Genomic DNA, 17705 nt, shown 5'->3' on the forward strand with positions numbered 1-17705 from the left:
TTCTCTTCAGTCTTCACTCAGCCAGACAACCTGTGAGAGCCATGAAGAGCAATATTACACCGTGCCAGATGGTTCACAAATGCAATTAATCTTAAAATCTCTTTACAGCCGATTTCCTCGAGAGCAATGGAACCCCAGTTCACTTTATCTATAGCTGGGGATGTTTGAAGTTTCTATGGCAGATTGTGCCAGGTATTACTGTTTGTGATGTTTTCCAACTGATAATCGTGCTGTCTCAAGGGAGATTAAATATTTTCTAAATGACTGAGCCCATTGCCAATTACACAGCAAAATTGTTTCTTTTTTAATTAAATTAAATGATCAGAAGGACAAATACAAGCACTTTTTTAGTTTGATGAGCAACAATTTGTTTACATTTTTTTGGTTTTATTCCATGATTTATGAGGGCTACAAAATTACATACAACACTACAATATTTCTATTCAGCTTTGTTATAGTGCCAGTTCATAACAAAAGTAATCTCAAGGCACTTCAGACATAATTAAGTCAGGCCAACTGATTGTGCTCCTATTAAAACAAATCCACATTAGTTGATTCAACAGTAATTGTGTTCATACAAGCTAATTCATAAAATATAATTATCTAGCTAAGGAAAATCAAAAGATTACATCAAATTTTCTCTTCAATTAAAACCCCCATCCTGAGCATGGACAGGCTGAAGGGGAACAAAAAAGGAAAAAAGAAACCTCCCTTTCAACAGGAAAACAAAAAGAAAAAAAAAAAAAACACAGCAGAACCTGGCTCAGGAAGGTCTGCTATCTGCTTTGACTAGTTGTGCTTCGATAACAGGACAGTTGGATCAACAGGCACCAAAGCAAGGGAAACTTACTGAAAGAAAAGAAACCTATATAAGTTAATAATGCCAATAAATTACAAGGAAATTTAAAATCAAAGTAATAAAAATGGAGGGCAGTGCTGATTGGATGATGGAAGGTGTCCCTGGAGTTTAAGCCTATGAAAGCAAAACTAAAGGGATGGCTAAGCAACCCCTACTAGCTTTTTAAGCTTAAAGGGGTCTTATTATGGTATTTGGAATTTTCTGAGCTTTCTACAGTGTTACAGTGTTGAATCCTTATCACACATGTGAACGACATGTTTTTTATCACCTAAACGCATGTTTGAGTTTGAGTTTGAGTTCCATGGCAACGAAAAACGCGTCGCTTTAGAGAGTTTTTTTTCTACTTGGAAATCCTTGTGACGTCCCGGGGGATAAGGTTCGGTGATTGGTTACCTTCTACTGGTTAACAAGGGCATGTACAAATACATCAGACAGGTGGAAAACGTGGGATAAAGTTATTTCCAACAATGGCTGGTGACTTTACCAAAGAGAGACATCCTGCTGCATTCGTTGCTGTGGGTTGCTGTTTTCCACTTTGTTTTCAGGGTCTGATTCAAGTTCCAACATGTAGAGCTGTATGCTATGTGTTGACATTGTATTTTGTTTTTTTTTTTATTGAGTTCATATTAGCCTAATCCTTCTGTTTATGAGATGTTACAATGACGGCGAAAGCAGGTGCGGTGCGCACTCCTGATGTAGTGCAGTGGCAGGAGGCGGGGCTTAATGCGGAAGAGTCTCAATCCACTCGTTTTGCCCGCAGGCTGATCTGACAGCCTACAGAGAGGGTTGGTCTGAAGTAAATAACGCAATTTGTGGCAATATCTTGATCAACCCCAGCCCTTCTGGTCTCAGAAATAAAAATAAATTAGCCTGAAATGCACATAATAGTTCCACTTTAATCTTATAGGTAGAGAAGTTGTCTGCCTCTTGTACCCACACTGGGAGCTGATTCCATAACGGAGATAAATGATGGCTAATGTTTTTATCTTCTGTTCTGATCTTACACAGTCTGGAAACATCAAGTGTTGTGGTGCCATCTTGGCTGACAACATTGTCTGGACATCGATCACAACACTCCTAGACTGGCAGTCTGGTTGGTTGTCCCCCGTTTGAGAAGAGGAACCAGGGGGTGTGTTTCAACTACAGGGGATCACACTTTTCAGCCGTTTTGGCAAGATTTATTCAGGAGTCCTGGACAAAAGGATCAATTAGGTAGTCAAACCCCAGATTGAGGGAGAGCAGTGTGGTTTTTACGTTAGCTGTGAACAATGGACCAGTTCTACACCCTCTACAAGGTCATGGAGGCCGCCTGAGAGTTGATTTAACCACTTTACATGTGTTTGGTAGACTTGGAGAAGGCGTTTGATCGTGGACGCAGGTGAGTCCTGTGGCATGTGAGTTGGGTTTGGTCGCCTCAGGATTTGGTTTCTGCTTTTTGCAGATGATGTGACTACTGGCTTCATCAGCTGCGATCTCAAACTCTTACCTCTTGTGCTGCAGACACTTGTTGATATTTCATGCACATTTCTGTTTGACATGAATGGATTTTCCACTTATCTCAGATTTAACCCTCCAGACTGGTGCAGGCACTGCTTATAACCACACCCAGGGTCATAAAGCAACCTAGTGTGAAGTAAGCTGGAATGAGGATCATCATGTCCTAATCCAGGACCATGGTCCTTAGCTAGAAAAGTGTGCCTGAGTTGGGAATAATTGGGCCCAGGTGTAAGTTGGGGTCTCGTTCACAATCAATGGAAGAATTGAGCAAGGGACTGAATAGGCAGATTGGTGCAGCACCCACAGTGATGTGGGCTCTGCATCAGTCTTTTGTAGTGAGGAAGGGGCTGACCTAAAAGGTGAAGCTCTCAGTCAGTTGATTTATGTTCCTACCATCACCTATGGTCACAAGCTGTGGGTTGTCACCAAGCGGCAACCTCCGGCAGTTAAAAGTGAAGCCTATGCGGAAGTGCATTAAACTGCAGTTCCCCCTTCATCTGCTAGGGGCTTCAAAACAAAGCAAATCCCCATTGACTCACATCTTTAAAAAGGCCAATTTCTAAGCAGAAATAAACATGTGTACAGCCTGGTTCAAAAATCCATTTTCGTTTTTGTGGGGAGTGAATATTTTTCTAATTCGCCTGTTTAAAAGTAATTCAATCTCAAAATTTGGCATATTTAGGGCCTTGTCCTTTTGATTGACAGGTACACGATCTCCCGCTTCAAGTAAGAAGAACGCAGAACCGCGGCTACCTCCGTTAGCTGGTTAGATCCTGTTATCTCCGGGTTAGTTTGGTTAGCTTTTGCTACATGCAGCCCGGAGTTTGCTCGATGTCATTCATCTACTATGATGCTCACAGCCCCCCTCTCAGCTCCACCTCTTTGCACATATTTGTATTTTCTGGGCGAGATGACACACATGCCTCTGCCAAGATGGCGATGGTAGGAACCGCCCACCAAGCTTCAATTCAGCTCTTTAGGAACTTATGGGTGATGTCACAGAGGCTCCATCCATCTTTTCATATACAGTCTAATGTTGTGACCAAAAGAATGACGTCACGAATACAAGTGGATGAAATGACTTGTGTTGTAATGGCCTGAGAGTCTTTAACTGAAATACACAACAAAAGACTGAAAAGTTTTCAGTTTTGTTTCTTACAAGAAGAGAGAATGTAGACTGTTTTTCTTGGTCTGGTCAAACTTACTCTTTTGGTCAGGAGTAATGATTTCAAAAATGTGCAATTTGGATGAAGGGGAGAAAAGTTTGAAATAATCTGTTGAAACTTGGAACGGCAAGCAGAAATCCACCGTATAACCAAGACGCAAGGCGGAAGCAGAACTCTGTAATGCAGAAAAGGTAAAAACATAGAAATTCAGTGGGTGTGGAATGATGCTGGATCACTGAAAAAGTGGTAAGAGACATTGTGGTGCTGGAAGAGTGACAAGAGTCAGCTTTACTACAGAAGAGAACAGGTAGGTAGCATGGGCATGATCACCAGGCAGAGGTGGGCCTAATTAAGAGCTGTGACATATAGATCAAGTCACAACATTCCTCTGTAGGGTGTCTGAGCTCTGCCTGAGAGATAGGAGCAAAAGCTCAGTCATCCAGAAGGGGACTGGAGTTATAGAGTTACTGCTCCTCTGCATCAAGGGGAGCCAAATGAAGTGGCTAGCCTCTAAGCTGGCCTGGAAAAGCCTCCGGGTTCTCTCAGAGGAGCTGGAAGACGTAGGTGGGGGGAGGAGAGTCCAGTCTTCTCTGCTTAGGATACTGCTCCCACAACCCGACCTCTGATGAGTGGCAGAAAAATAAATGAACGGAAGCACAAATAAACCTGCAGTCTGAGAGTGCTCTGTTGGGGAAAATATGCAACTATGAGATCGTTTATGGACTAAGTTTTGTCATGGACGACTTTTATGTAATGTAAGAAAAATCATTTTCAGTTCAATTCTGCACTGAAGCCAGTGAAGAGAAGCTAAAGCTGGAGAATAATGGTCCCTCCTGCTAGTTTTCATCAGAACCCTCACCACAGTGATTTGGATCTGCTACAGAGCATATATGGGACAGCTCAACAATAAGGGATTGCAGTAGTCTTAATCTTAAAACAAAAGCATGGGCTCATTTTTCTGCTTTACAGGATGTTCCTTCTTTTAGCAGGGACCCTAAGCAATTACTGTTATTTGCCCAATGGTTTAGATTAAAACAGTGTGAAGCATCAAATCAAATACCATGCTACCATTTAAATTGCATTAAAACTTGAAAATCTGCTAATGAATGAATTATTAAAGATGTTTTTCTTATTATCACAATACAAGACTTATTATTCAACATTACCTGGAAAACTTTTGGTTTCCCTGAAGGGGTGTTTATATCATGAAGCTGTGGAGACCCAATTGCAGAGATTGGAAGAAGAAAATCAGCGGAGGTGCCTGGAATATTGTTTAATAACATGAACAGACCACGCAGAAAAGCAACCAAGTAGCATATATACACAGAAAACAACGAGACACAGGTGGACTGCATTAACTGAAACCAGGTGTACTAATTAAGAGGAAAGGGAATCGAAACTAAATGCACAAGAGGAAAAAACTACAAAGTAAGACAGGAAACCGAAGCAGCTCTATTGAACTTAATGCCACTGTCATCTGCATGTACTCAAGGTTTGCTTTAAAGACAGTTTATTAGATGGCAGGGTTGTTAAGAGGGGAGCCAATTAACAGCAACACACTGAGAAATCTACTTGAAGACAGGTATGTAGTGCAAATAAGAAAAAAGAAGAAAATGTTTTTAGTATCTTTGTGGTTCAAGGAAGGTCATTTGGATTTGTTAAGAAATTCTACTTTAAAAAAAAGAGGGGGGAAAAAACTCAGTCAACTACACAGTCCACTTAGCCACTTTATTTTACCTAAAACAACAAGATAAAAAAATTCCCACTGGGACTTGGGGGTCTCCAGTACATATTCTGCACAGATGTTCCTGTACATTTTGCCAGCTACTTGGTTATGGTGCTCCATGTATTCTTTGCCTGCCAGTATCTTGCACCCTGCTCTGAAGTGCTCAATTGTTTCAGGAGTTCCTTTGCATAGTCTGCACCTGGGATCCTGCCTGCTATGGTAGATCTGGGCTTCGATCGCTTTGGTGCTCAGGGTCTGCTCCTGTACTGCCATGATTAGTGCCTCTGTGCTGTCCTTCAGTCCAGCCCTCTCTAACCGTAGATAGGACTTGTCTATATCGGCCACTTCAGTAATCTGCCGCTCATGTTCCTCCCAATTCCATTGTCTGAGATGTTCACTAAGTGCTTCATCCCTCGGTGCCATCTTCCTGATGTATTTGTGGAGCTTGGATGTTTCAGCTTGGATAGTGGCCTTGATGCTCACTAGTCCCCAGCCCCCTTCTTTGCATTTTGTGTGTATTTGCTGGACACTGGACTTGAGGTGGAACCCTCCATGCATGGTGTGCAGCTTCCATGTTTTGACATCTGTGGTATGAGCTTCCTCCTTTGGCCATCTTATTTTCCCAGCAGGGTATCGGATCACTGGCAGGGCGTGGCTGTTAATTGCACGGATCTTGTTCTTGCCCTTGAGCTGACTTCTCAGTACTTGCCTCAGTCCTTGCAGTTAGTTAGCTGTGGCAGCTTTCTTTGTGGCTTCTTCATGGTTGCCATTCTCCTGTGGTATGCCCAGGTACTTCTAGCTTTCCTCAACATCTGCTATCCTGCCGTCCGGGAGTGCAGTGCCCTCCGTATGGATTACCTTCCCTCTCTTTGTTATGATCCGTCTACATTTCTGCAGTCCGAATGACATTCCAATGTCCCTGCTATACATCCTGGTGGTGTAAATCAGTGAGTCGATGTCCCGCTCACTCTTAGTGTACAGCTTGATGTCATCCATGTACAGGAGGTGGCTGATGGTGGCCCCATTCCTGTGTCGGTATCCATAGCCAGTCTGGTTGATTAGTTGGCTGGAGGGGAGAACAGAACAGCAGCAGGGACAGAGCATCTCCTTGATATATGCCACATTTGATGGAGACTTGTGCAATTGGCTTGAAGTTGGACTCCAGAGTGGTCCAGGGTAGAACATGTGCCAACCCCATCAGAGGGCCATGTCAACAACAACATTTACCATTCCATTATTGGATATATTTCAGAGTACATACGTGCATGAGCATGTCATTTCCTATCATTTTCAAAACATTTGGTGTTTGTTGAACATGGCGGAACATAAAAGTTAATGTAATTCAGGGGCAAATGCATGTTTGGCATTATCTCAGGAAGACATGCTGATTTAGGGCATGTACTTTCCATGTCACAGCTTTGAACATGCTTTCATTTTCTATACCACTGGGTCCAATTTAGTGTCGAGGGAAAACTGGAGCCTATCCCAGGAATCATCAGGCGAAAGGCGGGGTACACCCTGGACAGGTCACCAGTCAGTCACAGCCAAAAAACATTTGTCCTCCTTATTCACAAAGTTTCAGATAGCTTTCCAACCCTACATTTAAAATTTCTATCATTGCTGCACATCTAATCAGACGCCCTAAGAGTTGAATTACCTGCCAGAAGAAGTCTTTTTCCACTGACAGGCTCTTACTGGGGATACATTTCATGCCAGCCAGCATTATGTGACAATTAATAAACCTTTTAAGGCATATTTTACAAAAAAGAAAAGTTTTTTTGAATGAACTCTTTGGCATAAAATCTGTCACATGTAAAACCTTGGCATCCCAGTAGGTCGCAGGAAAGACGCTTTGATTGTACCCGGGAGAATTCAGGAATGCCAAAGGTTGTTGTTTTCTTTTTTATTTACAAAAAGAAAAACAAGTTGAATAAACATTATCAAATAGAAGCACAGTATACTAATTGCAGTATTTTGGTGGCTCCACAGCTTGTCGTCATCATCTTTGTAGAGAAACAAAAAAAATGACAGCTCTAATCTGACAGTGTACAATGAGACAAGCATCAGATTGATAGCTCAAAACAATAATTAAATCTTGTCAAAGCTAAATATCAGCACCTTGGAAGGCTGAGCTAAGTTAACTTAAGGGTTTGCCTGTGTTTCCCGCAATTTCCCTTCATCTCCTTTCACTTTCTCTTATGCTGTTCCCACATCACTCCTCTTCTCTTGCTCTCTTACTGCAAGCTTCACAGATGTACTTGAAAGATCTTTCACTCTCTTATATTAGGTGGAAGCAGTAGAGTTGACAAGAGTTTTAGTATTCTGCTCAGTTCCTGATCGTCTTTTAACACAATGGGGTTCCTCCCTTCCCTTTGGCCCTCAACACTACTTTTAAGAAGCTAAAGCCTTGGGTCTTCTGATAAAATCTAGCACTATAAATGCTAGATTTGGCATGAAACCAAATTGGATTTGCTTACAGTGGCTCTAAATGTGTGCTTCCTTCTCAACTACTTTGTTAAGCTCATCTTGATAGAGTTTCTATGCAGATATGTCTCCTTGAAGTCGGTTAGAACTCAGCAGTGATTTATTTGCACCCTTGTGAATCTGTCGGCCCCCGTGCTAAAGTTAATGCAGCTGATGGCTAGCTGCACCAGTTTAGCACAAGTAACCTTAGCTGAGCTTCTGGGCGACATAGGTATGTGTGCAGGGACGTTGGTAATTGTAAAAGCAGCATCACAGAGGGTTTAGAAGTAGGTATACTGAATGCTGACCAAAAAGGATATACCCACATATACCCCGGACTACACCAATGAGTAAAACCGGAGTCGTGAATGTTCTAGTATAAGTACATTACTTACTTTAACTACTGTTTAAATCAGAAGACAGGTGCAACTATTCACTGGGAAGAGTCAAGTAAATATGCGTTTAACTCTCCACTTCTTTCAGATATAATCAAATACAATTTGAAATCTAAGCATAAGGTTCTCTAAGTATATACATGTAAGTATATAAACACACTTCTATGAAGCTGGCAAACAAAGAGACTAATGTGTTGAGTCTCCATCCAGAGTGATGTATAAAAAACAGTTTGTGTTAGAAAAGCACAGGTTTTGTTAAGATCAGAGGACTGGGGTTATGACTATTACAATAAAAGTGTCAGGACAGCACAAGAGAACAGCATTCTCTTGTGTTGTTTATTGGCCTATCCATCCACTCTGACACACTCCCTCTGTGGGCTTATAGAGGCTTCATGACAATAGAACTCTTTCTGTGGAAAGATTTATAAGAAACTCACTAAAATACCCTACTATATGTTGCCTTTTGGAAGTAGTAATCCTTTGTATATGCCCCCTTTTTTCTCCTCCTTTTACTCCTATGACAGCATCATACTGCTATGTCCTTGCCTGCTAAAAGCCCATGTTTTCCCAATTTCACACCTTCATCCTGGAACATGGGATTCTGTCTGCACATTTGTAGGCTCATCTCAAATTGAGCTAACGCCAACAGTATGCATTATAACCCAGAGGATTGAGCATCCATTGCTTCAGGCTAGAACTCCCATTTGAGGTGTCTGCACCTTCACCGGTAGAACGATCAAACGTAAGAACCATTCCCTGCACCTGGAAACGTCTGGAAACCCCACACGTAGTGCTTTGTCCAAGTTCTCCCATGCCACTAGCTTTGACTGGATGCTGCCTGGACAAAAGACTGCAGTGTTGGCCAACAGGGCAGTGAAATAAATATTCGTTTTTACAAGCAGCTGATTATAGCTTCCCTTGTAAGATGTTGCAGTTCCTCATTTTATTTATGGTTTTGGTAATTATGAAATAGATTTGTTTATATTACTGTGTTTTAAAGCATCATTTATCACACTCATCCATCAATGCATAGGTTCCAGATTAGCAATTAAAGATGAGAACATCCCTATGATGGAACTGATCGACTAAAGGTCAGCTGTTTAGTTTGTTTCTGAAAATGTTTAATGTCATCATGCTAAGTACGGGCTAAGAAGCCTTCAGGCCCTTAGACAAAAAAAGACTATTGGAGTATTTGAGTCTGACATTGACTTAAAAAGATTTAATTCTTTTTAAGCCAATTAATTAGAATCAGGTGTGTTAAAAACAAAACGTGGAAAACCTGCAGAACTGCAGGTCTCTAGCACTGGAATTGTCTAAGCCTAAACTGTATATTCACTTTCCATACTTAGTGTAATCTGGTACAAAGGGAAAGTTAGAGGGTATCCTGTCAGCAGAAGAGTGGAGTACGCTGAGGACAGGTCTCAAGTAAATCAGTGACAACACAAAGATAAAGATGAAACATTATATTTTCTTGAAAGTTATGCAAAAGCAACACACTAAAAGATGAAATTCATTTCAAAATGTCATAGCATTTTGAAAAAGAAAATATGGGACAGGCTCAACAAAAAGGCTGGAAAGGTTGTGTAGATCATAAAAAATATCCTGTTATCCAGTTTAAGATCAACATAACCAGTAAAAAGAAAAGTTTCTAAGAGACCATGAGACTCTGAGATAAATGTGGAGGTAAATATTTACTCTCTGTTGTCAAGGAAATCATTTCATAAGTTCAAGAACACCACTAAAAACCAGTATGTGTTCACACATATCACTGCATCCACATAAACAAATTAAAATTGCCACAAAAACAATTCAATATTTACAAGATACAAAGTTATTGAACAGCAGTGCAGTTTAAAACAGCATTCTAGTTTAACTTTAATTTTCTAAGTATTTATAAAATAATAGTCTGCATCTTCAAAGAATAAAAAAAATAAATAAATAAATAAAAATCCATCTTGTTATTAACAAAAAACATTCAAAGCCAGCATTTGTTGGTATGAGGCCATGCAGGTGCCTAAAGTTTATCTCACTAATTTGTGATGGCACTCTTAACCCAGCTTTTGGAGTAATGTAAGCAGCCATTCAGATGGTGCAGAGCATGTCTATTTCAGAGCAGGATTTTAGTTTTGTTTTCACACTGCAGTGAAGTGGTAAACATACCAATGGGCCACATTTTTTTTTTTTTCAAACACTCAGCAAAAAACTACACTTTAAAATCAGAAGCTTAAAATGATTTTACATCACTGAGCTCTGTGAAAATGGGATTCTTTGATTTCACTACAGAGGCCTGTACTGCAAAGCAGTGTAGTGGATGGTCAAAGTCCCTTCAGGTTCCACTCTGGATTTTCTTTATTATGATGTTTAACTTCTTACTCGGCTCTGTCACCATAGCAACTAACTGTAACCTAAATCTCCTGATGAATATTTTCTCTTAGAAACTGGCATTGTGGCTTTTGGAAGATGCAGTAACATCTGTGTGTGGACAGTGAGATGCTCTCTAAGGAGGGCAAGAGCATTTTCAGACTTGATAAACACCTGTAGGTGGCACACAAGATGCCAGATGCTAATGTAACTATGTGAACTGCTTGAGTCATCTGTCTTAAATGACAAGTGGCTGCAACACACTTAGTCTCAGAGACATATGCATAATTTTCACTTGAAAAAGACATTATCATTCATGCTCCAAGTGATGCTGAAAATTTCAGCAAAAATACTATCTGTTGTGCAGGCCATGTTATGCCTAAGGTACTCGCTCATACAAACTATAAAATGGGGCTTTATAGAAATAGCAGGTACCTGATCAAGCCACCTCATCTCATGAGTTTTTCTCATTCTCACAAGTTACATCTAAACATAAATGTGTCTTTGGAGATAAATGTAAAAGGTCCCCATAACCTAAATTCACCACACAATTAATGTAAAAGTGATACTTGAACTCCTTTCATAAGGTTTCTTAGAGTTAGGTGCTAAACTCATCTGCTTATATCATCACATTAACTGCATAAAACACTAAAAGGTTTGTGTGACAAGTGTATCAGATGGGTGAAGAGGATTCTCATTCATCATATGATTGGAAAATCTGTCTCTCTCCACCTTGGAGTCCTGTGTGATAGCTTATGCCAAATTTATTGTTATAATCCTGTATACCACATTAACTTCTAATGCTTGTGCAGATGACCATCAGCATATGGTCACAAATGTTGACACGAGTCTGTACATAACTCCTACATATTTATAGTCTGCTCTGTGCAGTGGGTTAGAACAAAGTGGGATTAATGTGTACTACACACAACTTGTTTGAAATGCAGTGATTGTGACAAAAATTCCTCCATCTTCCGGGTTTTTTTAGGGGAATTGTAGCAGAGAGTCCTGCAAGCCCTTCCTCATGACCCTCTACACTGAACCAGCTACAGGGCCACAACATAGATTTAGTCAGAACTGAAATGATCTGACATCCTGAAAGCCTGCTTCAGGTGTTAGTTGGTCTTTAGAGTATCCTCCAGCTGGGCTTGTCAAATAAGAGCAGCTCCGGTTGTACTAGAAATATTGCTCCCATATGCCAGGAGAACCCTGAGATGGACTGGCGAGCTGTCCAGAATGTACCCTGCCTTTCGCCTAAAGACTGCTGAGATAGGCTCCAGCTTCCCCGCGACCCTTCGTCGGACCAAGCGGTTACAATAATGAATAAATGAATGCCAGGAGAAGGTCCCTTCAGCTAATGTACAGCCAGCAATGGTTACAGACGCCCTCACATTAGGTAAAAATACTGGCAGAGATGTAATCACAGAACAATTTTCCTTTTAAAGAATACATTTTTCCTGCTATTTAAATTAATACTCTTCAGAGAGGCTGGTTGCTGGGCCATATCAAGGAGTAAATGGATCACAAAATAGAGTTTATTCTGCACAAGTGTAAAAAAAATTATATTTTATTTAGCTTTCCCTTGATTATGCAGTAGTCTTTGATATGATTGTCATGTCTTTACTGTAAATTGCCTGGAAATGACATGGTTACAACTGAAAGCTTTATTCAGTGAATACAACTTTGATACAACTTTTGTTACTTTAACAGTTTCCCCTCGAACTTTATCTTCTTATAGTCTATGTCCAGTTGGAACTTCCTGTTCCTCATGCACATTTTCTCTTCAACTTAAAGTAAATTCACGGTTGCTTTAATTTGCAATCTTTGTAACCTTGCAAGGCTCACTTGAGGAAAGATGCAGCCCTCACAAACAATCTTGTTTAGAATATTGTGAATTCAGTACTGCTTGTGATCTTTGTCTGGGTCAGGAGGTGGAGGCCACAGGCTCAGAGGACTGCAAGATGTCCTTCTTCCTGACAGATTACCGGTAGCATCCACTTTGACACAAGCATGGTAAAAGAGGTAATGAAATTTCCTGACCACCAACATGAGCAGTCTTAACATCTGATAAGATATGCAAACTGGGAAGCGGTTTGAACATATCCCTCTGGCTCTTTCTGAACACACAGACAACATCTCCTCTGCCACTTCCATCTGAGAAAATACATGTGTACAACCCGTTAAATCCATAATCATGACTCACAGATTAAAAAGCTTATGTATGTGGACCTGGATACACTTTCTTGGTGAGGCACACAGTCTTGTGTTTATGGTGGCAGCATCACCACCATGTCTCCAATTACAGTTAAAGGAGTGAATATACAGTGTTATGGTACCTGCTCCCATATTTACATAATAATACAATGACAAGCATACCTTTTATAAATCCAGAGTCTGGCGGTGCAACCTGTCACATCATTCAAAGACATACCTTATTGCTGTAAGGGACAGGTGCTCAGCAGGTGTGTACTCCCAAGAAGAAAGGTCACCATCCTTTCATTTGTCTAAAAAACAGATGCACCTTTACACAAAAGACTTGTGCATTAAAAGACTCTTACACAGACTGATTATGATGTCTGCACTTTTTACTTGTTATCTTGGATTAAAATATCATTAGGAAAAAATATTGGCTCAAATGACACTGTTTTGTTACTCTCAGCACCATTTGCAGCCACTGAGGTTCCAGCATGAGAAACATGAGAACGCCTCCAATAGCGACACAATGATTTATCACAGATGTGATATGCAGGATGTGATTGTGCCTTTATGATCTGCCACTCGTAGGCATGAGCTGTTTGACAGTTTCATTGCCAGCACATGGTTTTCTTTTGTCAGCTTTCTCTCCTCAGTTTGGCAGCACCAGCAGTGTGAGAGCACAGACCTATGCTAGGAAAACCTGGCTGTATAACCGAGTTTATGAATCATGTCATAGTGCAGATTAGCAGCACCCTTGTCAGGGTTAGTTACACCAGTTCACCATGTGATACCTTTATGCTGAGCCTGCTACAGGTCCTATGACTAGCTGTTCCAGATAATTGTCATAATTTCTTATTAAAAGTCTTAATACATCAGAACGTCTTCACTGCTTCTGCACAAAATTTGCACTACATTTGACATGTGTGGGGAGCTGTCATGATGTGATTTATGTGTTTTCTAAGTTCCAGTTTCCTGTTTTATTTTGTACTTTTCCCTGTTTAGATCCCCTTGGTCTTGTTTCCTGTTTTGCCTGCCGTTCATTAAGTACACCTGGACTCAATTAGTTCATTCATTTCACCTGTGAAAATAAATCTTGTTCCGTTTCCCAGTATTTGTAGCCCTTGGTTGCTGTTCCCACTTGCTGGTCCATTATGTTGTGTTTTTTCCTTGCAGTTTTATTCTGTCTCTTTCCTGTCTTGGATTTAGTTTATTTTTTGAGGATTTAATCTCGGTTCTGTATTTGATCTACCTCTCTGTTCCAGCATTTGGGTCCCCATACTTCCACAATCCGTGACAGGAGGCATGCCAGTAAAAAAAACAATAAGTTGTCCGTAAAGAACATAAGAGAGGAAAATACATACTGCACAACACGAAAGGCAAATACATCAGCTTTGATATTAAAAGTAAATTAAATCACACACAAAACTTAAGAAACACGTTTCCTCAGTTTTATCTTTTATGCTCATCTAAGTTGTGTGTGTTGCCTTTTTTTGAAAAACCCACTCTTTGGACGACCACATATGTCGATTAGGACGGTTTTAATCTCTTTCACAATCTTCATGATCTTGCTTCTCAACAGATTTTCCTCTGCAATATGCAGCCATTCCTGGCTGAAGCCTTTGTGCTGGTATTATTGAGGGGTAATTGTACAGCTGGTGCCATCAGCTAAGGTTGATTTGACATTTATAGATTGCAGGTGTGTAAATAACATCTGGAGAATCTACTTAAGCAAAGTTTTTATTCTCAGGATCTTTTATGAATTGAATGTTAGTACCCCTCCTAGAGTGATCTTAGAAAAATTTAAGAGCAAATCAATAGGAGTATTTTTTATATACAAGGCCTTGTGGCTCTGTATTCTGGAATGATGAATCAAAGATTTAGTTTGTTGACCGCAGTGCTGAACCATTAGACATCTCTGGTGAAGAAAAAAGGCAGTTTTTCAGAGGAAGAACTTCATAGTGGCAGTGTTACATGTCAGAGGAAGTATTTGAGGTTAACTCAGCCCCTCACAGTCTGGGCAGCTTGCAGCCATTGATTAAACTCTGTGTTTGAATACAGCTTGAAGCAGTCTGAAAGTGGAAGGGGCAACTGGAGGAGGACTTTTTAAGAAGTTTATGATCTTAATCAAACTACCAAATCAAAGAAAAACAAAGATGTTTATGGTGTTGCAAAGTCTTGATTTAAATTCTGGTGATGTTTGTGGATGGTCTCTTTAGAAGGACAAAGTTATGTTACATTTTGAGTAACAGTTTGTTTTGTATGTACCTCAACGTGTCTGCTACTGCATTGTACAGTGAAGGTTTGTGAGTGACATGTTAAGCGTTGTATTTAATGTTAAACCATGATGTTTTCTCTTATGCAAAGCAAGTATTTGACTTTCCAAACATAGCCATGGCTGTGGTGAAGAAAAGTAGAATAAAAAGCAGAGGAAAACAGAATGTACTGTATATTCAAGGTAAAACAGGACAAGACTTTTTTTGGAAAGTTAAACATAAATGTAAAGGCCTATCAGATTAAAGGAGGATGTTTTAGTGCCTCTGCCACTCCAATTTCTTTTTGTTACTTAAGTAATCTTCAAGTCACACATGAGCCACAGTCAGCCATGCATGTACGCACAGTTTAGGTTACGCTGGTGCATATGGAACACAGACATTAAAACAATATAGCATGGGAACTGGGTTTCAAAGCACTGCATGAGAGAAAAGGGGAAAATGGAGAAAAAGTGGATGACAAAAGGCCAACTAGAAGCTATTTCTGCTACAGGTATTATGTCTAATACCATAGAAGAAAAGTATAAATACTGATGTCTACTGTTGATTTATTCCACCTTATGTGTCACTGACTGACTGTATAGTTGATTAAAATCTGTTGGAAAAGTTGCTAGTTTCATTTTTTTTTTTTAACATTTTTGTACACAAGTGCAACAACAGAAATGATAAACAAGAAGAAATCAAAACAAGAGGAGCAGTCTGGTGAGAAAGATAATTACTGGTTGTGCACAATGTACATGTTGGCATATAAAATGCTTATCCTGGCTCCATAATAAGATACAGGATACTGGTGAGTGTGTGAAACAGCTGAAGTATGGGTGTGACAACTCTGAATGTATCGCTGATAATAAAACAGATTTAAACACTTTGGATCTCCTTTGTTTTTTGGCCTGCCCCAGGCTCTATATGGGAGGGAAATATTTTGTCTCTGTGTCTGCCTTTGCTGAAGGCAACTTGTCCCTTGCTGATAGATAACATTTACTCGCAATGAATATGACAGCAAAATTGTTTGTGCGTGTGTGTATTCACACTTTTTTTTTCCTGGGGGGAATATTTTTTCGAAAAGGGCTTCTGCTGTCGATTAAATTAGTCTAAAAGCTGCTTTCACTGGACTCCTGTGACAACTGTTTCACAACATTTTGAAAATACTCTGATGAGATATGAGTTTTCAGTTCAAGCTACGCAGTGCCTCATAATCAATAAGATGGAAAGGTTTTCAACTGGCATTGAAATATCCAACGGCTGACAAGAACGCTCATGAATAAAACCAATAAAAACTTCTACATGTTGTAGTACATGTTGCTAAGCAGCAAAAAAAAAAAAAAAAAAAAAAAAAAAAAAAAAGGACCTTTTACAAACAACCACATTTTAACCCTTGTTCTATGCTGTATGAAAGATTCCAGCAGTATTTCTACTGGGGATGATGATGAAGGGGTGTGCATGTGTGTGTGCAGCTCATATTGTGGGGAGAAAAATAGTTTTTTTCCACATCATCTAGACTTGTGGAGAAAGCCAGACTGGTCATCTGGAAATTAATGCAAGACAGAGATGTTTGAAATGTTGCAAATACAACCGTGATTGTATTAATTTAGAAATGTTACCAGAAAGAACACGTCTCCCAGCAGCTGAACGGTTATTCCAGTCTGCTAAGGATCGCTGGCACTATCTTGACATCCACATCTTGCTCTATGTAATTGGTACACTGAGGGATAAAGGTGGTTTGATGACACCTGCATGTAGATAAGTTCTTATTACTTTTGCATATAAAAACCTTTTTGACTTCAGATTGATTTCTGGAATTTCTCACGTTGCACTTGAATGATTATAAATATCAACTCTGTGCTGGGGGTGAGAGCATTAAATAAGAAACTGAATAGCACACCGGATGAATAAAAGTTTTTCAAATTTCATTAAACAGAGTCAGTGATGAATGTCCAAGTGCCACATCAAAGCGGTTTCTTCCCCCCTGAAAAAGTAATATTAAAATTCAAGACTTGTGCAAACATTTACACCAAACACTGACCAAATTCTGCCACTCACCAAACTAAGTAGCATAAATTTTATGTTTGCAATAATTCCTGATTCTTTTTATATTTACAATATCTTCCATGAAATACAAAGGCTTGAGCATTCACTTGACTCTCTTAAAGAAAGCTCAAGGCTGTTTTTCACCATATATATTGTGCTGCGACAGAACAGGGTTCTGGAGCTGGTACTCATGGACATTCAGCTGTTACATAACTGGAGTTAATCCCGGTTTATGTTTGATTGCCATAGACAGCATCTGCAGGCGTATCAGTAGAAAGCAGAGTGTACAGTTTGGGGACCTCTGAAGTGCTTCTTTGCTCTTTTAGGATGTGGTGGTCTTGACTTTAGCACAACGTGACATCCAACATGCACTGAGACTGTTTAAAGTGTGATGCTGTTAGAATTTGGTGGTGAAAAAGCCTCCAAGCTGAAGGAAATAGATTTTGGCTGGAAAGTGGTGGATTACTCCCTCCATGCAGGGAGTCACACAACTGCTGAATGATTTAAAATGTCTCAGGGTTTTGTTCAGTAGTGCAAGAAAACAACAGGAGATACTGGTTGTTACGGTATTATTACAGGGCAGCTGTAGCTCAGGTGGAAGAGCTTCCAAACGTTAGGTTCGGTGGACTGATACCATTTTCCCTCACTACATGCCAGAATGTTCTTGGGCAAGACACTGAAGCATGTACTGCCCCTGATGTGCCTATCTCAACGTGCGTGTCTGTGTGTGAATGGGTGAATGTG

The sequence above is a fragment of the Telmatherina bonti genome, assembly GCF_933228915.1.
Source record: "Telmatherina bonti genome assembly, chromosome: 11".
NCBI lineage: Eukaryota > Metazoa > Chordata > Actinopteri > Atheriniformes > Telmatherinidae > Telmatherina > Telmatherina bonti.